Genomic DNA, 20,528 nt, shown 5'->3' with positions numbered 1-20,528 from the left:
GTAGAAAGCAAAGCAATCCAGTTTGCAAAACACCAGGGGTCTTGAACTGGGGCAAGCAAAGCCAGTGAGGACTTCATTCTACATGCCACTGTGGCAAGGGGTGGGGAGGAGCCAGAAACACAAAATCTGGTTTACTAACAAATGTATTGTTGTAGTCAGTGACTGCAGAGTTGGAATCTACTTCATAGGAAGTATGAGGTGTTACTCTCAACTCCAGAAACAGACAGAAACACACAAACACAAGTTTTAAAAAAAAAGGTAGGGAAGATATTTTTAAAATAGGCCAGCAGTTCAAGAGATAGCCATGTTATACTCATTAACTGTTTGCAGAGGCCCACATCCAGTCTTGCAGATAATTTACTCTTTTGGTTAGATTTTGTTTTCCATCTGTGCTGTTCATTGTAAAGTAACAAACTGGAGTGTTTCAGGAGACTGGGCCTTCTGGTTTCTGTTTTGCAATAACTCCTCGGTCTCCTGCCTACCTGCTGTTTGTAGTTCGGGGGGTGCAGATACAGATCTATCTACCAACTTCATGCATCTGGTGATGGGACCTCTGGCTCTTGAAAGTGTCTGCTCCAAGTACCCAAAAGCTTCAGTCCTTAGGGTATCGCAAGTCACTTGCAAACAAGAGCCTACCCAAAAAGCAAATGAGCCCATGACAGAGTGGTTGTGGAAGGCCACTCCTATGCGGTGATGAATCAGCAAAGCAAGTTGTACATAAATGTCTAAAGAAGGATCATGGCTCCACCCCCCCTTCCCAGTTAAAAGGACCATGTAGGAAATTATGTCAAAGACCTCTGCCTGAGATCTTGGAGATTCACTGCCAGTGATAACAGACCATGCTACCCTTGACAGGCCAATGGTGTGAGTCAGAATAACACAGGTCATGTATTCATGTATTCAATATAACCAGAAAAAAATCTTCATATGTATTTAGCCATTTGAGTAAAAGCACATCCACCACAAGCCACTGCAGCTAACTTGCACCTTGCTTTCTCAACAGCAATTAGGAATAAGATTAGTTTGAGTTCAGTGGCACCTCTAAGACCAACAAAGTTTTATTTTGGCTATAAGCTTTCATGCGCATGCACACTTCTTCAGATATGTTGAAACAGAAGTCACTTGTCATTACATATAAGTAGCAGGTGAGGAGGAAGTTGCCAGGAAGGGCCAGTTGTAGTCAAGAGTAACTGAGTAGTAGCCAATAAGTAACTGAGCAGTAAATGTAGCTAAGACCAAATGAAGTCTGAGCTTTCCCCCTCTCATGTACCCTGACTGCACTGAGTTCTATTTGGTCATGAAAAGGCCTCCGGAATTGCGACTTGATGCTGAGGACAGCATTATGGCTGAGGTCCTTCTACTGGAGATAGGCGCATCATTGATCCCCATCAATTCCCTGTGGAGTAATGCCAGTTGATTAAGTGGTTGTTTCAGTGTGGAAAAGACATATTTCCAGATTTATTAGAGCTTCTCTCTGCCCAGGGCCATTCTGTGACACTGAATATTTGGGAACAAGCCCAAGGTTTGCAATTTGCAGCAGGCCGAGTGTTTTTGTTTTCTTGCAGAAACTCTGCAAAATGCCAAAATATATTTCTATTTGAGAGATACTTCTCTCCATCCCCCTCCCCCCCACCAGCTGCCCCTGTCTTTCAAAACAGATTGCAGTGTGGTGGAGAGGAAGGAAGATCTGAGCAAACTCTTCCGGTCCATATTCCCAAGAGCCACACTGATTCCTGCAGGTTCCCAGGGGCTGTTAGTTAGATCCAAGCTATACTGAGGCTGGATTAATTGCCATGACAACATTTCCGTTTCTTAGGAGTGCCAAGACTGGGTTGGTGAAAGGATTGGTAGCATTCTGATTGAGCTAGGTTCTTTGGGAAAATTTAAGGCTCTCTTTTTAATTTGTTTAGTGGTGGTTGGTGGTGGTACTCACTGGTACTGAGTACCAGCACCTCCTAAGTCCTGAAAGGATTGGGGGGGGGGGGGGCTGGTAGAAATCAGTGCAACCTTATATGGGGGTTATTGGCACTTTCAAAAAACCCCAGAACATTTATTATGACATTTGTTTAGCACAGAGGTACATTTAAAAAGCAGCAAATAGCTAATTGCCTTTTGTGAAAGAACTAATAGCTGCAGGCTAAAGTAAAGCTTCCCTCTATGAACTGCACTTACCACTAGCTTGTCACCAAAGAGAATGATTATACCCAACAACTCTCAATCGTTTCCATTCCCAGTAGATTATACTTCTAAATTTTAGGGATGTGTTTTGCCCAGGGAAATTACCGCACCATCTTCTCAAAAGGGTATTAAGAAGAGCCTTTGGGTAGGCTGGTAATTCACAGTAGCATTCTTCATCCCAGTGAGTAGAGTTTTGGACAGAGTTGGCCACTTTTTAATATTTTGAGCCTGCTTTGCACTGTTTTATTTTTAGGATGAAGACAGTGGGACATAAAACATAAGATTCCAGATTCTAGGCATGGAAGTGACAGGTCATCTCTCTGAGGGGAGGAAAGACAGGGATTAGGCTAAACTAGTTGTGGTCAAACATGTGAAACAGTTATTTGAAGGTCCTTTGTACTTTCAGTGAAAATTTTAGTGACCCTTTCATTTGAAAACAGAGAGCCCAAGCAGTGATGCTCTCCCAACTCTGCAAGAAAATTTGAACAGATCAAATCTGACCTTTTATTGTCCTGACCAATTGAAATGAAAGAGGTTTTCCATGAATTAACAGTGTTTTGACACTCAATACAAATACCCTATGTAGAATTGTAGTATACTGAGAGCTTTAAACAAAAACCCTTTGTTGGAGAGGCTCCTTGCAGCTGCATTCAGATTGGCCGCCCATGCTAAGCCAGCCAATCAGGTAATATCCATTTGAATGAAGCCCATCATTTGAGAGGCTCCTTGCAGCTACACCCAGAGTGGCCACCCTTGCTGAGCCAGCCAATTATGTAATATCCATTTGAACGAAGCCCATGCAAATGACAGTTCCGAGTGCCTGTTTTTCTATTGGGTTGTTCATTGCTGGAGGTGCGTTTTGTGTGGAGTTTCTGTTTATATAATTGCGGCTAGCCATGTGTGTTTTCAGTTGGGTTTTCAATAAAAGAGCTATGCTGGAATCACTATAGCATTTGACCAACTACTTTTCAAGAATCATTTTTTTAAAAACTGTTCCACTACAATTTATCACCACTGGGACATTCCATGAGTTTGGTGTATGCTGTTTCTCATAAGAGGTTCAGTAGCATTTGTTAAAATCTATTCTCAGCTAATGCTTTTTTCCTGAAATACCCATTCCAAACATACACAGGGAACATTTGGAATCTCACATTGGGGGTTACTTTTAGCCCTGTTCTCAAAGTACACCATCTATTGCCTGAAATGCTCCTGAACAGGCCCACTATTACTCTGGACAGTAACTGCAGTCACTGCCAAACCTCTACTTCTACCCTGGCTTTTTCAGATCTCTGCTGATTTCCATCCTGGAGTACCTACTCCCCTTATTACTATCCACCTTGATATTTCCTCTCAATTCTCTTCATCTTCATGATCCAGTCTCCTATGATACTCTTGGAGAAGTGTCAGCTCTGGAGAACTGTACTGTCATCCACAGTGCTTTAAAGTAAGACCCAGACTGATGTCTCTCCTGCCCCATGAGACTGTGCCAGGTCTAAATACAGAATGCGCTATGCCAAGGCTAGCTAGAAATTTCTGTTCTTGCATTTCCCTAAGACATTCCTGGCCCAGCATCTCTAGAGCTGTAGCACTGAGGCTCCAAAAGCCAGAGTCCTTGAACGAAGAAGCAAGGCTGAAAGTAAATCACCATCTGCATTTTCCATGCCATTCTGCTGTCCTTTGCTGTCAGTGGGATGCATCAAGAGCTCCTCTGATGCTCAGGAGCATCAAGGCGAGGGGCCAAGGGCCAGGCATAGTCAGGTGGAATTAAAATCAAAAGAGCAGCTGTCATCAGCAAAGAAAAGGGCTAGGAGTTTTAATTAGGGATGGAGAAATTGAGAGCTGCTGTCTTCCTCCTGATGGCCTTCACATTGAAAGTGGGCAAAGGCACTTGCTTGGGCATGAAGGGGAGAGGGAGAGAAAGAAATTCTGCAGCCTTGAAGCCCTGCCAGGAAAAAGCTACAATTAATAGACAGGTGCATTAAAAAATCATTCCCGGTTTGCTTTCATTCAATTTTGTTGGTGCTATACATTATGGCTTTTGTTACTATATACAGTTTTCCTCTGGGATTCAATGGGAAACAAATTTCTGCCTATAACACCCCCCTCCCCCTCTTCAATTCAACCAGGATGAAATTCCCAGAGATTGCAGCCCTTACTCAGGGGATGCACTTCTGCCAGACTGCAAGCACATATGAAAAATAATCCCTGTTCTTTAAGCAATTAATATCCTCATTTGCAAAGTGAGCACAGGAAAGCAGGGAGTACAAATCGTAACAAATAAGGGGATCCTTGTGCCTTTACTGGGGGAAGCTGGCACGGCATAGTGGACAGAATGTCCTAGGAGACCTAGGTTCAACGGAAGCTCTCTGGGTGACCTTAGGTTAGTCACATTCTCCCAGTTTAACCTACTTTACAAGGCTGTTGTGAAATACTGGAAGAGTAGAGAACAATGTTCTGAGTCACTTTGAGTCCACACTGGGGGAAAAAGTAGGATAATTGCATTGTCATTTACATGAATCTATTCCTCCACATGTCAAAAAAACTGGGGAGGCAGGATTTAGCTTTTCTTGTCCATATGCTCCATTTTTGTTTAAAAACAGACCATCACTTTCCCATCATGTCTTTATTTGCAAATGAGTGAACTTCTTTAAAGACTCAACGTTCCCTCCCCCTATCTCATGGGTCCTTGGAACAATGTTTTAGCTGGTGATCTCTAGCCCAAAAGACGTCTGTCTAGCCTCAACTAGGGCCAGGCCCCAGCCTGGTGGAATGAGCTTCCACTAGAGATCAGGGTCCTGCAGAACCTTTTACAATTCCCTAGGGCCTGCAAGACTATTCCGCTAGGCTTTGGGTGAGGCAGCATGCGTCAAATACCATCTGGCCCCTCTGTTTCACTTGCTATCCATCTGTTCCATCTGTTCCAAATCGTTATTACCAACTATAAGGGCTTCAATCCCTCAAGGACTAGATGACAACCTGCTTGGAGAAGTTTATGATTGACACCAGCACACCATGGAAATGCAAGGAATTAGTCTGGACGCCAATGTTTTTTAGAACTATGAATGTTATAGTTTTTAAGTGGATTTTGTTTTTTGTAACCAATGCTGTAACCCACCCTTAGCCCGTTCACAGGAAGGGCATGCTAGAAATCAAACCAAATAATAAATAAATATACTTATTTCCCCAGTTGATACTAATGTCTCTCTACCTGTCTCTCTCATGTCCCAGACTGGTTAGCCCAGGCTAGCCTGATCCCCTCTGATCTCAGAAGCTAAGCAGGGTCAGCCCTACTTGGATGGGAGACACCATGGAAGTCCAGGGTTGCTGCCTAGAGGCAGGCAGTGGCAAACCACCTCTGTTCATCTCTTGCCTTGCAAACTGTATGGGGTCACCATAAATCAGCTGTGGCCTGGAAGCAAAAAAAAGTGCTGCCTAGCATCTGGAGTGGGATCTCCATTCCCAGTCTGCAGCACTGCACATCTGTATACCAGCATGCTCACTCCAAATGTTTGGCTCAGTCTGGCTAGTGGCAAATGCTCCCTATGGCAGGGAGGCAAGAAGCAGGCTTTTATTATTTTTTTAAAAAAGATTAAAAATTGAATTTTCAAAACATTTTCAAAATTCTGAATAGGACGTCTGGATATTGCTAGATCTCTCATTGGATGCCAAATCTCCTGCCCCTGCTGTGTGTATCAAAAGCATGCCCTTCCAGTGAGAGAGGCTGTGGGATTTTCTCCAGGTGCTTCTTGTCTCCTGTTCTCTCTACAGGTGGGAAATCAACCACTTCCTCACCTGGAAGCCCAGCTTCAGCTTCTGTCTTGAGATCCAGGATTGGCTCTGAGGAGGAGGCCAGATGCTTTCGGACCTTCCGTTCTGCTTCTGCGGATGCTGGAGCTGACATAGTGAGCCATGAGCTTCCTAAAGAGAGAGAAAACATCTTGTTTGTTCTAATCTGTTGGAACGGAAATGAATCTGGGAAAAGGAATTCTGAAGCAAATTTTTCCAAACTCCAAGTCTGAATTGGCAAACATTCAAATGTATGTTTTTTCTAATGTCAGTTGCTTCCAACCATCTCATTCATAGATGTGACTATAGATTTCAGATAGGAAATGAGAAGACTTACCATCACTGCCTTAAAATTCAGCATCACTGAAGAATAGATTTAAAAACTTAAAGCATGCAAAAGAAAATTTTAAAAAATGTAAAGGCACGCTCAAATTTTGAAATTTTGTACATGTGTAAATTTTGGCTTTGGTCCCAAAACCACTTTGCTAGATCTGATGCATACATTCTCACAAGGGATGCTCGAAGCAGCAGCAAGTGCCAAACCTGGACTCTATAAGGAAGCCAAGAATTCAGCCACTTGGCTGGAAGAACAGCAACTGCCATGCTTTGCCATCACAGCTGTAGGAAAGAAGGGCAGTGCCACACAGGACCAGATCTACATTTTTTTGAGGGGTGGGATTTAAAAATGACGACCTCTTATATGCCTATTCTATCTTATGGACCCATAGAATAGAATGGACTCCATACTCAATTTGGCACCCCCCCTCTCGGGTGGCGCCCAGGCCAAGCACCCCCTCTTCTCCCCCATAGAACTGGCCTTTGTGCAACAAAAGATCCCAGGCTCAGTCCTTCTTCAGTTTGGGTATCTCAGGTTTTTCTTGGCCTGAGGCCTTGCAAAGGTGATGCCAGCTCCAGCAGACAACCATGAGCTAGATGAAGTCATGGCAGCATCGTTGTGTTCTGGGTTTGTTGCATATTTTCTAGATGGGCAGGGCAGTACTTTTTGAAATCACACTTTCATTTTTTTGTGGCATGTGTCATACAGTACAAGTAATGTGTCATGAAATGACACATGCATCTTCATTTATAAGCAGGAGTTGTGCAACTTTCTGAACAGAAATAATTTTCCTGAAATAACTTTCTTGATGAGTAAAGCAGACTTGAACCAGGGCTATGCTGGAGGCAATTTTGCTGAAATAGACTTGATTTCATCCTGACTCAAGCTTTCTCCACTGGACAGTCAGCAGATATGAACACCCACACCCCGGAGGTCACATTTACAGTGGAGCAGAGAGAGGGGAATCCCTCCCCAAGAATCTGCAGCCTTGGCAGACCAGAGAGCCTTTCACAAAACTCCTGGTTGATAATCTTTGCTATCTCAGGAGTTCAAAGCAAGAGGCAAAGTTATCCAGAATGCACTGGGGCAGGGATATGGCAAGAGACTAGTGCCGGATTAAACCTTGTGGAGGCCCCTAGGCAGTCGAAATCTTGTGGGGGGGGGGGGCCTCACAAATTATCTCAGAGTCAAGAGCACCCACTCCACCACCCAGGCCCCCATTGCAGACACCTTCTCAAAAGTCCCTTTTACTAAGCTTTGGGGGAGAGGCAGAAAGAGGCAAACTTGGCGACAATGCCAGCAGCAACCGCACCAAGCAAGTTGGGCAAAGAGAAGTTCAGTTGCTGGCTACACATGCAGGCTGGGAGGGCAGCAAGTGAGGGGGAAACCGGGGGGGAAAGCAAGCCTGGGGCCCCTAAAGGTGAAGGGGCCCATAGGCCAGTGCCTACTTGGCCTAATTGTTAACCCAGCTCTGCAAGAGACAGAGGACTGTAATCTTGACACCTGATGCTAAAAATTTTCAATGTGTCACAATCAGCAGAAATGGAGAATTGTCTTCCTGTATGATGCCTCCCCAGTCAGCACCTCCCAAAAATCTGCAATGAGTCTTTGTGGACAATGAAATTCTTGCAAAGAAAGCATATGTCTACAAACTCTGCTTTCATAGCATAACAAAAATTGCATGTTTTAGATTGAAAATGATGATATCTCTACATGGGACAATATGCAGCTGCTCTTTGCAGCATGTATACCTACAATATCATGCTTGGGGGCAAATTGTAGATTTTTTTCCCAGTGGCATTTTTATTGCCGCAAAGTAGCAGGATGATGTGTTAGGCGTGCCCTATTTCTCTCCTCTCTCCTCTACCCTTCAAATAATATATCAAGGCAACAGCAGGGAAGCCAGATGAGGTTGTTGGAATGAGATAACCAGGAGCAGAGGAAAGTGTCTGGGTGTTAGTATCTGCAGCAGAGCAGTGCCGTATGTTCACCCCCTTTCATTTTCCAGGGCAAAAGGAGAGTTGAGGGAGCAAAATCATCCCTACTTTCATTTTGCTTGTTGCTTTTTGTGATCTCTCTTAATTTTTGTTTCAGCACCATTCTTTTTAACAAAGTGGACCTTTCCCCTTGGAACTGTCATTGTAACCAATTTGGGAAAGTAGAATTGATATAATGGTATCACAAAGCCAAAGGAGAATGAGGACGATCCACTTGACCTTTTATTGCCCTTGATTTGAATGGACAAATAATTTCATCACCAACGACCCATGAAAATTCAGCAAAGAAAGCACATATACACACGCACCATCAAGAACAAAACAATCACAACTAAAGATCTTAGGAAAAGGGAGGAGGGAGTTTTCTGACTGAATTTTTCACATAAAGCCATCCCCCTCTTTGTTCAGCCCGAATCTTTCATACTTGTATAAAAATGTCGACAAATGCAGCTTGATTTAGTTGAATTTTTGTAAGCGTGTTATAAAGAAGGGGTTGGGGGGAGAGCACAGTTAAATCAGCAAATTGAGGTACATTAAGGGAACATAACAGCCAAGCAGACTAACCATGGAGCCAGCTCCAGGTGGGAAGGAGTTGAGCAGCAGTTGATCCCTCTCGGTCAGAGGAGAGAACCAGTGCCTCCAAAAGCGCCCTCTTCTATGCAACAAGTCAAAAGGAGAGCCCTGCTTCCTGCCCTTCCTTTGTTTCCCTTCCTCAGCATCCTCCACTTCCACTCCAGCATCAGCACCCCCTGTGTACAAACAGCAACTACTTAGTCCCTCTGCAAGGCCTCCACCCTGGACTTCCTGTTGCCCACTAATTGGCACAAGATGACTTCAGTACACAGCAAATTAACAGCCAATTATAGGGCCAGCTGCAGGGTCAGGTTCTGGCTGTGCACTAATGAGTCAGGGGCTTAAGGGTGATGGTGGTTTGTAAGGAAGAAGCTTCTTGTATTCTGAGCAAGGCTCACCAGCTAGGATAAACACCCTGTCCTGTCTGTGCTGCTTAGCACTGGAGCCAGAATTCAAAGAAAGCTCTCCTTAGATGCATTTGACAGCAATGTGTGTGTGGGTGGATGTGTGCAACCCGAGGGAGCATGATTTGCTGATTTCTTGAAATTCATAGGAGTGACACTGTTTCACACCCATCATTAATTTCTGGTATGATGCTGAGTACTCAGCATTAACTGTCTCTGCTATGGGCCTTGAAGTTTCCTCAGATCCTGCACAGAAAACAACATGCTACTAGGTTATACCTTTTCCCATAGGGCAGCTAAATCTGTCTTGGGAAATTCCTTGATATTAAGAGGTAGTGCCTGGGGAAGGCACAATTTGGGGAAGGGAGGAAGCTCAGCGGGGATGTGATACCAAGGAGTCTACCCTCTAAAGCCGCCATTTTCTTTAAGGGAACTGAGCTCTGTATAGGTTTGTCAGACTGTTGCTATGGCATGGCAGAGTGGCAGGAGGTAAAAAAATAGCATCACCAATTCTGTGATGTCACTTCTGGCTAAAACCCAGAAGTGGCATCACACCACTCTATGACAATTTAGGAAACCAATATTCTAACCATAGAGATTAGTGAGTTTCCTAGAGTGTTGCAAGGTAGGTGTGATGTCACTTCTGGGTTAACCTGGAAATGTCACAGCATCAACAATACTGTTTTTTTCCTCCTGCCACCACATCAATTGGTGGCCAGCAATTGGCTGCAGCAGCATCAAGGAGTTGCCTATTGCTGACTGAAAAACTGACAACCTATCTTTGTAGTCTGGAAATCAGTTGTAATTCCAAAACTCCAGGCCTCACCTGGAAGTTGGCAGCCAGCAGTGCTGTAGTGAGATGAAAGGCCTCACCTGAGAGGACCATCCCTTTGATGGTACTCTTAAAGGTGTGGGAGTCTTTGAAGTACCTGGCTGTGTTATAGTTCAGAACCCCTGAATTAATCTGCTTACCCCTAGGCTAGGCTGTCCTTTCTCCATGACATCACAAATCAGGAAAACTCTTGGCCCCTCCACTCCCATTCTTCAGGTCCTGGCAGGTAAGTGGAGGAGCTTTTCCTGCTGTACTGAGAGTGACCATCTTTAGCCTGGGGGCGGGGGAGGGGATGTGTGTGAGAGCCAGCCCAGCTGCTTCCTCCTCCAGCCGAGCAGCTACTCAGCATGCCCAAATAGCTGGGTGTCCTCCTGAAGCTTTTCCCCTGCAGATTGGAGCCACTGCTGAAGCTAAGGCTTATTAAAGATTTAAAAGGCAAGCTGTCAGCAGTGCTGCTAAGAGAGGGGCTTTTTTCCGGTTATAGCTCGATCCATTCTCTAAGGCTAATAGGATTACAGGAAGGGAGGAGAAGAGATGGCCCCACAGAAGCTGAGCTGACCTACTAAGTACTCGGTGGGGGCCAAGGTCTGGTTTTCTCCGTGACAGAGGTTTCTGGCACCTGAGGAAGTGGAGGCTATTTCCCTCCCCTCCTGACCTTATATCAAGGCAGGGGGCTTCTAGAGACGAGAGGAGAGCACACGATGGAAGAACAGCAAAACAGATGCCAGGCAGTGAGGCAGACACCCATGGTCATTTACAAGTGGCCAAGATCTTGTTGGCCCTGACATTAAAGGAGCAAGATGCAGGGCTGAGTACAGTCTGTGCTTTAAAAAATACGCAGTGCTGTCAGTTGAGCCATGAAACATGCTTCTCCCCATTGTTTGTGATGCCTCCAAATTCAAGAGATGCAGCATTGAGTAGATGGGATTCAGTATGGGAAGAGGGCTCCTCATCCTTGCTAACAGAGAGCAAAGCATACAGTTTGTGATGCTGGTTTGGTCCTTGACCTCTCTGGATAGAAGGTGGTCCAGTTGGAGGACAGGGGAATGCCACAAGTCTAGCTCTTATTATGACATTCATCAGCTTCCTGACCATATCAAAACACACACCTAAAATGTGCTTTGGGACTGGGAAAGAGTCAGCTTAAAAAGTCTATACTTCCCCTAACTACTGCCTGCACCTCCTCAGGCCTGGCACTGGAGGCAGGCAAGCAGGCAAGCCAGCAGATTAACAGGGATTCAAACAGTTCCATGGCCAGTTTAGCCCACCGTGAGCAATCGCAAAGCCAAGCCAAACCCAACAGAGCTATAAGGCCAGATGGAACCCTGTTGGCTGTACAGATCACCTGACCCCACTGGCCTGCAAACTGCAGTAGACCTTCCAACCATCAACAGGGCTGCTGCTTCAGTGCAGCCGAGATCAAGACAGCAGTCCCTTCTGATTGCAAAGAACGACAACTGTCCCAATTTGGGGTGGGGGGAACCCTTCTTCCATCTTAAATTCTTACCTGGGAAGTCGAGATAGTCCACCTCTTTTTCCAAACCCTGTCCATGGGCTGAAGGACCTAGAAAAAGACCCCAAAAAGAGTCGCTTACTTGTGACCACAGTTGTGCCTGCAACATCTTACAACCCCTCTATAAAACTATCCCAAAATATAAATTTCTTCCAGGGATCACATATGCATTTTTGTTGACACAAATTTCACTCCTCAAATACTAAACAGTATTTATTTGTTTAATTAAAATATTGGTTCACCTGCCTTTCTCCGCAACATCCCAGGACCCAAGCTGGGTAACAGCAATGTAAAAACCAACATAAAGCTGTTTGATAAAATATACACTGAAACAATGCATGAAAAGCAAAACTGGACACAACTTGTGTCCCAACCAGTGGGGGATTCCTCCTTTGCCAAAGGTGCCCCAAGTTCTCCTGAACAGTTCTATTTCTGTAAAGCCAGGAAAGCAAGTGTCCTCCAAACTCAGGAGGCTGTTTACAGGGGCACAGGGCAACCACTGAAAAAGCTCAAGCTCAGATTCTGGCAGAACATGCCTTAGTGAATTAGATGTTACAGAGTCCACAGATCCAACAACAAACACTCTGCCTGTAACTGAGATGAAGCGACTCGAACATCTTATAGAGAGGTTATGAAGTCCTATGAGATGGCAGTCAAGGCCGCGAAGAAAACTTACTTTGCGGCAGAGATTGCGTCCGCAATTTCGCGCCCGGCACAACTGTTCGATACAATTCGGACTCTTACAACGCTGCCACAGGGCAGACCAAATTTTAATGAATTGGAAATTGGCTGTGAGGCTTTTGCGAATTTTTTTGCGGATAAAATCGCATCGCTCCGTTCCGACTTCCCTGCCACATTAGATACAGTTAGCGAACCTGAGGCTCCGTGCCTGTCTTCGGAGTGTGTCCTGGACGGTTTCGGCGCGCTCAGCCTGGAAGAAGTTGACAGGATCCTCCTATCTGCACGCCCAACAACCTGTAAATTGGACCCATGCCCCTCCTGGCTTATTAAGACCTGCCAGAGGGAGCTAAGATATCCTATACGGGATATCATAAATAGATCCCTATTGGAGGGACATTTTCCATCGGCGCTCAAAGAGGCGGTGGTCCGTCCCCTCCTGAAGAAAACAACGTTAGATCCGACCGAATTGGCACACTACCGGCCGGTATCGAATTTGCCCTTTTTGGGCAAACTTATAGAGAGGGCAGCGGCGTTGCAGCTACAGAGCTTCCTGGATGATGCTTCTGTCCTCGACCCCTACCAGTCTGGTTTTCGCCCGGGCCACGGGACGGAGGCGGTGCTGGTCGCCCTGGTGGATGACCTTCGGCGACATCTGGATCAAGGCGGCTCGGCGGTGCTGATGTTGTTGGACCTATCGGCAGCGTTCGATATGGTCGACCATCGGCTCCTGGCGTGCCGCCTTGCCGACGCAGGGATTCAGGGGTTGGCCTTGCAATGGCTTTCCTCTTTCCTTGACGGTCGGGGACAAAGGGTGGCGATTGGGGAGGAACTGTCCCGGAGACACACGCTTGAGTGCGGGGTGCCTCAAGGGGCGGTGCTTTCCCCGATGTTATTTAACATCTATATGCGCCCCCTTGCCCAGATGGCCCGAGGGTATGGGCTGGGTTGCCATCAGTATGCTGATGACACCCAGCTCTATCTGCTTATGGACGGCCGGCCCGCCTGCGCCCCAGAAAATCTGGACCGGGCGTTACAGGCAGTGGCTAGGTGGCTTAGGCTGAGTGGGCTGAAACTGAACCCGGCGAAGACAGAGGTCCTTTGCTTAGGTCGCTGCGGCCCGGGAAGGGAACTCCCCCTGCCAGTTTTTGACGGCGCTCCATTAACAGCGTCGGGCAGGGTTAAGAGCCTGGGGGTGCTGTTGGAGCCTTCATTGACGATGGAGGCTCAGATAGCAGCCACTGCCAAGTCCGCTTTTTTTCATCTTAGGCGGGCGAGGCAGTTGGCCCCCTTCCTGGAACGTGACGACCTGGCAACAGTGATTCATGCTACGGTCACCTCGAGGCTGGACTACTGTAATGCCCTCTACATGGGGCTACCCCTGTGCCGAACCCGGAAACTGCAGTTGGTGCAGAACGCTGCTGCCCGGCTGTTATTAGGGCTCCCAAGATGGGAGCACATTCGACCGGGGCTCCAGGGTCTGCACTGGCTGCCAGTAATATTCCGAGTCCGGTACAAGGTGTTGGTTATGACCTTTAAAGCCCTATATGGCCTAGGACCTGCCTACCTTAGGGACCGTCTCTTCCCACACGTTCCCCAGAGAGTACTACGTTCAGGTTCACAAAACCTGTTGGTAGTCCCCGGGCCAAAGGAGGCCCGCCTAAAATCCACCAGGGATCGGGCCTACTCAGTAACGGCACCTTATTGGTGGAACCAACTGCCGGAAGAGGTGCGGGCCCTGCGGGATCTAGGGCAATTCCGCAGGGCCTGTAAGACAGTCCTCTTCCGGCAGGCCTATGATATTAACTGACAATGCAAAATATCCTGGATGAAAAAATGTATCTATAGGCCGCCGGTTTTTACTCTATCTTGTTTTTACTAAATTATGGTTTAATGGTATTTTAATTGTTTAATTGTTTAAACTGAAATTGTTTTAATTATTGTGTTGTAAGCCGCCCTGAGACACCTAGGTGAGAAGGGCGGGGTATAAATCTTAATATAAATAAATAAATAAATAAATAAATAAATAACTGCTATAAGGAAGGGTAGATTGGGAGGGGGGGAGGTAGAAGCTAGGGCTAAACCTTCCTCCCCACAGGTACATAGCGCTTTTGCCAAACTACAATGATGTCCTGCAAGGGACTGTCAAGGAGTCCAAGACTGAACCTCATGGGTCCCCAGTGCAGTTGTACACAAGTAACCAGATCTCTATTTTTCAAAAGGTGATGAAGTTTTATTTAATTTATGTCAAATATAGATTTACTCTACAGGCAAAACATTAATAGCATGCAGCCGAAAAAAAAGCTAGGGTAACTCTGTAACACTTTTTGGGACTCTCATTAAGATGGCACAAACCTTAAATCCAAGAGTCGAAGGCCAAACCTCAGATGTTCTCTGCATTTCTAGCAACAACAGTTCATATCATAGTCCAGGCCTTTAGCCCATCAAAATCCAAGCTAGTCTCTCTTCTTCAAAACCTTAGTTTAATTACAGTTTTTGGCCCAGCAATGTCACATGATTATGACATCCAATCAGGGCACATTCTCAGGAAAAGCCTCTAGATTACCTCAGCACCCCTGATTCTCCCCCTCCCATCCTACAGGCTGCAGTTTCTCACGAGAAGCTAATTACCAGACTTCCAACTCTGGCCTTTAAAAAAAAATTATCATTATACCCATCTCTGGCCTTGAAGATGATAAAGACTGTGTAGGCCAAATAGTAACACCTGCAGGATGGACTATGCCCTTTACTGTTCACATTAACCCTTGAGGGGGAGGCCAGGGGTGCTTTGCCTCAGAGGGGCAGTGGGAAATGTTTTGCTTATATAAACCAATAGACCATCAGGGCATGAAGGATGGAAAATTAGATGCAGAGACCCAGACAAGTATAGGTAGTCTGCATGCCTTGCAGGAAGCAGAGCAGAAAATTGTGCTTGTGCACATGGGCAGTTAGACTAGGGGAAGAGAGGCACAGAAGCTATAGCTCCTGCCCTCACAATAGGCAGAAGTCTACCTGTTTAAGACTGTGTGAGCTACCTTGGCTGTGGAAGCTAAGGGCATAGAGACAGTTGTCCAGGTTCCTCTGCTCCTAGGTGATATACAGACTACCTTCCATGTAGGCAGATGTGGTTTTTCTGGGGTGGGGAGAGATAGTAGTTTATTTATTTAATGTACCTTATCTGTATTGTTGTGGTAGAGATAAAGGCTAGTTTGGTGTAGTGGTTAAGTGTGCAGACTCTTATCTGGGAGAACTGGGTTTGATTCCCCACTCCTCCACTTGTACCTGCTGGAATGGCCTTGGGTTAGCCATAGCTCTCGCAGAGTTGTCCTTGAAAGGGCAGCTTCTGGAAGAGCTCTCTCAGCCCCACCTACCCTCAGGGTGTCTTTTGTGAGAGAAGAAGATAAAGGAGATTGTAGGCCAGTCTGAAACTCTGATTCGGAGAGAAGGGCTGGGTATAAATCTGTGGTCTTCTTCTTCTAGTGCTTCACTCCTAGGGTTTCCAGCCTCCAGGTGAGACCTGGAGATCTCCCGCTTTTATAACTGATCTCCAGCTGGCAGAGATCAGCTCCCCTGGAGAAAATGGCTGCTTTGACGGGTGGACTATGGCACTGAGGCCCCTCCACTCCCCAAACCCCACCGTCTCCCAGCCCCGGCCCCAAAGTCTCCAGATATTTTCCCACACAGACCTGGCAACCCTATTCACTCCTAAACCGTAAAATGCATACACAACCAAGCCAGATGACAATAAAAGATGAGCGATGATAAAAGGTCAGATTATCACCTCTCTTTGTGAGAAAGAAATGCTGATTCAGGTTATGTGATCAACTTTCAACAACTGTAATTTCATGCCAAAGCCTTCAGCAGCTGCACCAAGGCTCCCTGATACAGATCCCTTCAGCCACTATTAGTCCCAGTGTGAGGGAGAGACATACACACCCCCATGCACAAAGAAAGCAGAAAGTCTGTGGGAGTCAGTGTTTAAACAAAACCAGAACAGCAGGAAAAGGAAGTCAAAAATTTGCCCCATTGCAAATTTTACTCTGCAGTATATTCTCTGCTGGGTCAGGCTCTGACATGGGAAGTCACATGGGATAGGAAGAAAAGGTCAAAATAAATGCAGCGAGGTAAGGGAGGACAGTGTTAGATCCCCCCATTTGCACACACCACTTTTGTAAAGCAATCCAACCCATCCACTCCAGGAGGGTTCTGGGAAATTAAGGGAAAACCCATTCATGTGCCAAGTCATACCACCACGAACTAGCTCTGCTAGTGAGGATTTTAGGGAGGAATCCTAAGTAGGTCTACTTGTAAGTAAATTCCATTTTATTCAGTAGGGCTTGCACCAAGGGAAGTGTTGTTAAGATTGCAGCTAAAATTTATTACCCAAAATTGGAGATATTTCTGCCTGAATTTTGGGATGAAGATCCCTTGACTGAGAGGTACATTCCATGGAAAAACACTAGAAATGTGCTTCCCATTAAAAGCAATCGGACATGATGCACAGATTGATTTCTTAATAATTGTGCCTTAATTCTGATATACGTACTCATTTTCAAAATGATGTGTGAAACTACTCTGGTTTACTTCTTTTTTACAGCACCTCCCTATACAATGGCAATTTGTACATCTGAATTAGTAAGTAATAGTAAAGAGAGAATTCAGATAAGACTGACAGGCTGTTGATTAATACTTTAACCCATCAGGGTTAAGGAGGCAGTCTGTTGTGGGTGGAATTACCAAGCTTGCAGGTGGGGATGCTACCGGATTTGCATCTACAGGTAGACGCCAGCCTCCGCTTTGGGGCACAGCACCAGCTATAGACTTCCCTTGAGAAGTGAACCTTAGCCATGGTAATTCATGAGCTGATCACATCAGGCTAGACTACTGCAATGTACTCTACATAGGACTGCTGCCTCTGAAGGCTGGATAGACATTTCAGCCTGTGCAAAATGCAGCAGGAAGACTGTGAAACAGGGAAAGTATTATTTATTTACTTAAGAAATTTTTAATTTGCCCTTCTTTCATGATAGACTCAAGACAGCTAAAAAGGATGGCTTCCAGAAATACTATTTCAATTTAATCTTAAAATGTACAAAACATCAGCAGCTATCAGAAGTGCTCAACAGCTCAGCTAACCAAATGACCTCTTAAACTGTTCTCCCTACAGTTCTACAGTTTTCTAAAACTTAAAAGAATGGTCCTTTCTGCATTGGCTTTTACCCCACTCTCACAGCTGTTCTGCTTTGCAATATATTTGTCATTCTACATTACCTCCTGCTTTTGCCTTACATTTCCATCGGGTTTATTTTTAATTCTGCATTGGTCAGCTCTCAGTTCGGCTTTGTTTTGCTGTTTCACTGGCTTTTCTGAATGCTGTTTTACCTCTGGGGAGGGACGGTGGCTCAGTGGTAGCGCATCTGCTTGGTAAGCAGAAGGTCCCAGGTTTAGTCCCTGGCATCTCCAGCTAAAAAGGGTCCAGGCAAGTAGGCATAAAAAACCTCAGCTTGAGACCCTGGAGAGCCGCTGCCAGTCTGAGTAGGCAATACTGACTTTGATGGATCGAGAGTCTGATTCAATATAAGGTGGCTTCATATGTTCGTGCTCATATGTTCATATGTATGTTCTCTCTATTGCCCTACGCCTATGCTGGAGTAATTTGCATGCAGAAATATTTACATTTCCTCAGATTTCCTCCCTCCAGCCCCCTCTGAGGCCACTCCTCTGCCTATCCACTTCTGCATTCTTCCAGGGAGTCCTTCATTGTGATTGCAACAGAAAGAAAAGTACTGCATGGGCATAGCACATGGTTTCAACTGGACTTTTTCTCAAGAGCTTCCCCAAAGACTTTCATGTTTGCAAGCAACAGGTCCCACCAGATGTAGTTGCAGGAGACAAGGCGGCCACAGGGACAAAAACCAAAAGGTTCTCTGTATTCTGTAAAATGCCCAAGGCAGTGAGCTTGCCTCTGCCGGTTGCATCCGGTACATGGAGGCAATCAGCAGCATGGTTGGGCTTAAATCTGTCTTTTTTCTTTCTTTTTTTCACTTTTTTGGGGAAAGCTGGGGCAGATTTCATTGGCGGGGGAGCTTTACAAAGATGGGTTCTCTGCTCCAGCAATGCAAGTTCCCACTACTGGGAGCTGCTGTCTGCCTCCCTTCCCCCCCCCCTCCCCCACAAATATATGGTTCAGTGCAGAGCTAGAGGCAGAAGGAGGGAGGGAGCAAAACATCTACTTTTTATTGGACTCCTTCCTGCAAGTTAAAAAAAAAACTCCTCTGCTCTCTGGAAGTGTTTCTGCTGGAAAGATTTCTTCCCAACCTCAGAGCTTGTATCCCTATGTGGCAGTGAGCTGAAGTGGGTGGGGGTGAGGAAGAGAGACAGGGGAGGCTGTGGTGTGCCCCATCTCTCTCTCACTGGCTCAGCCAAGTTTGTGGCCATTTCCTTGGGTCAGTTTCATTCATGGAACTGAACAGGGAGGATTTAAATGGAAGGTACTTAAAAGTGCTTACTGGAGGCTTATGCGCAGCTATGAAAGGGCAATTGGAAACCTACACCTACACCCATGACAAGAGTTGTTTCCATTCCAATTAAGCAAAAACTGCAGATTAGGGATTATGGATGCAGAATAAATAAGGGGGATCTATTATTTTGTTGTGTTGCAGCATGCGGATATTAGCACGCGAGGATTTGTCAGAAGCATTGGTTCTAAAAACAACAAGGCAAGCTTGAGGAAGAATTTGATTATTTGAAACAGTCTTCATATCCGGATGGGCCCACTGGTCACATTTGCTGTATGAGTTCCTATGAGTTCTATGAACAATACAACCTGTAGTGAAATTAACAAGGGACTTTTTTACTTTATTATTTGATGGACTATGTGAACACAGACAATTAATTTGATTATTTGATGGACTGTGTGAACACATACAATTAATTTGCATTTATAACAAGAAGACAATTAATTTGCAGTTTTAATAAGGATATATGTGATGATACCTGTTTTTCTTTGCCTAGTCACACACTGCAGGTCCGGTTTGTTGTTGTTAGTACTAATAGATCTTCATGGCTCCTCATTTTTTTTTTGTCTTCTATGGCTTACAAATTTAATCCAGGCATAACCCATTCCCCCCCCTTCCTTCTCCCCCCCCCCCACATATCCCCAGGCAGATGAAGAGTTTGGCCAACAGTGGGAGGAGAGGAGATGGATCACCCAAGCACAGACCAAATCAACCAGGAATATTTACCAGCTCAGTTTAAGTTCCTGATAGGCAGCATTGCTAACTATTTTTCTTCTAGAATCCCACACACTTGAGGCCCAGACCACAGGGGCAATGGGAGAATCCCAAGTACATAACGTGTGTTGTACTTTGCAAGTGAATCTAATGGTAGAGGTTTTGTTTTTAATGTAGCCTGCCATTTTGGAGGCATAAAATCTTACCGCAGAGCTATATTAAATAGAGATGTCAACTATAAATTGTTTTTGAAAAGACTATATGCACATTGCACATCTATTTTTTTAAGCTGAGAAAAAGAACAACATAGGGTACAGTGGGAAGGAAGGAGGCCCTCAACAGTCAGCTCCTGGCTTCAAAAGGGCCTTGGTTCCAACAGTATGGAGTAATGCATTGGATTGCATCATAAGCAATTTATCAGCAGCTTTCTTAGATTCCCCTAACAAGTGTGACATCTATTTCTCAAATTAATAAATGGTGTGTGAACAGCCACCTGCATTTTAACTGTCCCCCCCCCCAGAGCAAATAGCAGCTGGGGGGGGGGCGGGATTGAGATTACCAAAAAAATGAAGGTTTAAACTCTGTCCCCAGCCTGTAGCCTCATCTAGGTTGGACCCCCTGCAGCTGCTACCTGTCAGCTAAGCAGTTAGCAAGAAGAACCCCTCCTATACCCACATACACACCCAAATCATAGGTCATAAAAAGTGTGACCCCTGTTTCTCCCAACCTCATTGCTGACTTTAAAGTTGCTTAGGCTGCTGGCTCTCGCCAAGCACCCACCTGGATCACTTACAATGGTATTTGACATCTCTGATGATCTGAAAAGGCAAATATTATTGCTTTAGGAAAACTCTGTTTCTCTGTGTCTGTTTACTCAAGAGGCCTCAGCTGCAGCAATCCAGCTGGCCTCTCACCCCTGTTTCAAACAAAACCTTCACTGAACAACCCACACCCTAAATGCTGTTAACATTTTTGTGGGACTTGAGGAATCCATGCAC

At 45.5% G+C, this 20,528-nt stretch overlaps 1 long non-coding RNA gene across 1 annotated transcript; it reads right to left on the bottom strand.

Annotated features, from left to right (window-relative positions):
* Positions 1 to 5,705: 5,705 nt before the first annotated feature.
* Positions 5,706 to 11,717, bottom strand: LOC132578917 (uncharacterized). Its single transcript, XR_009555953.1, has 2 exons — positions 11,615 to 11,717; positions 5,706 to 6,096 (listed from the first exon to the last, which is right to left on the bottom strand). It is a non-coding gene; the product is annotated as an uncharacterized LOC132578917 (long non-coding RNA).
* Positions 11,718 to 20,528: the final 8,811 nt, after the last annotated feature.

The sequence above is a fragment of the Heteronotia binoei genome, chromosome 11 (genome assembly GCF_032191835.1).
Source record: "Heteronotia binoei isolate CCM8104 ecotype False Entrance Well chromosome 11, APGP_CSIRO_Hbin_v1, whole genome shotgun sequence".
NCBI lineage: Eukaryota > Metazoa > Chordata > Lepidosauria > Squamata > Gekkonidae > Heteronotia > Heteronotia binoei.
The sequence above is the reverse complement of the archived record's forward strand: the minus strand, read 5'-3'. Positions and strand labels throughout refer to the sequence as shown.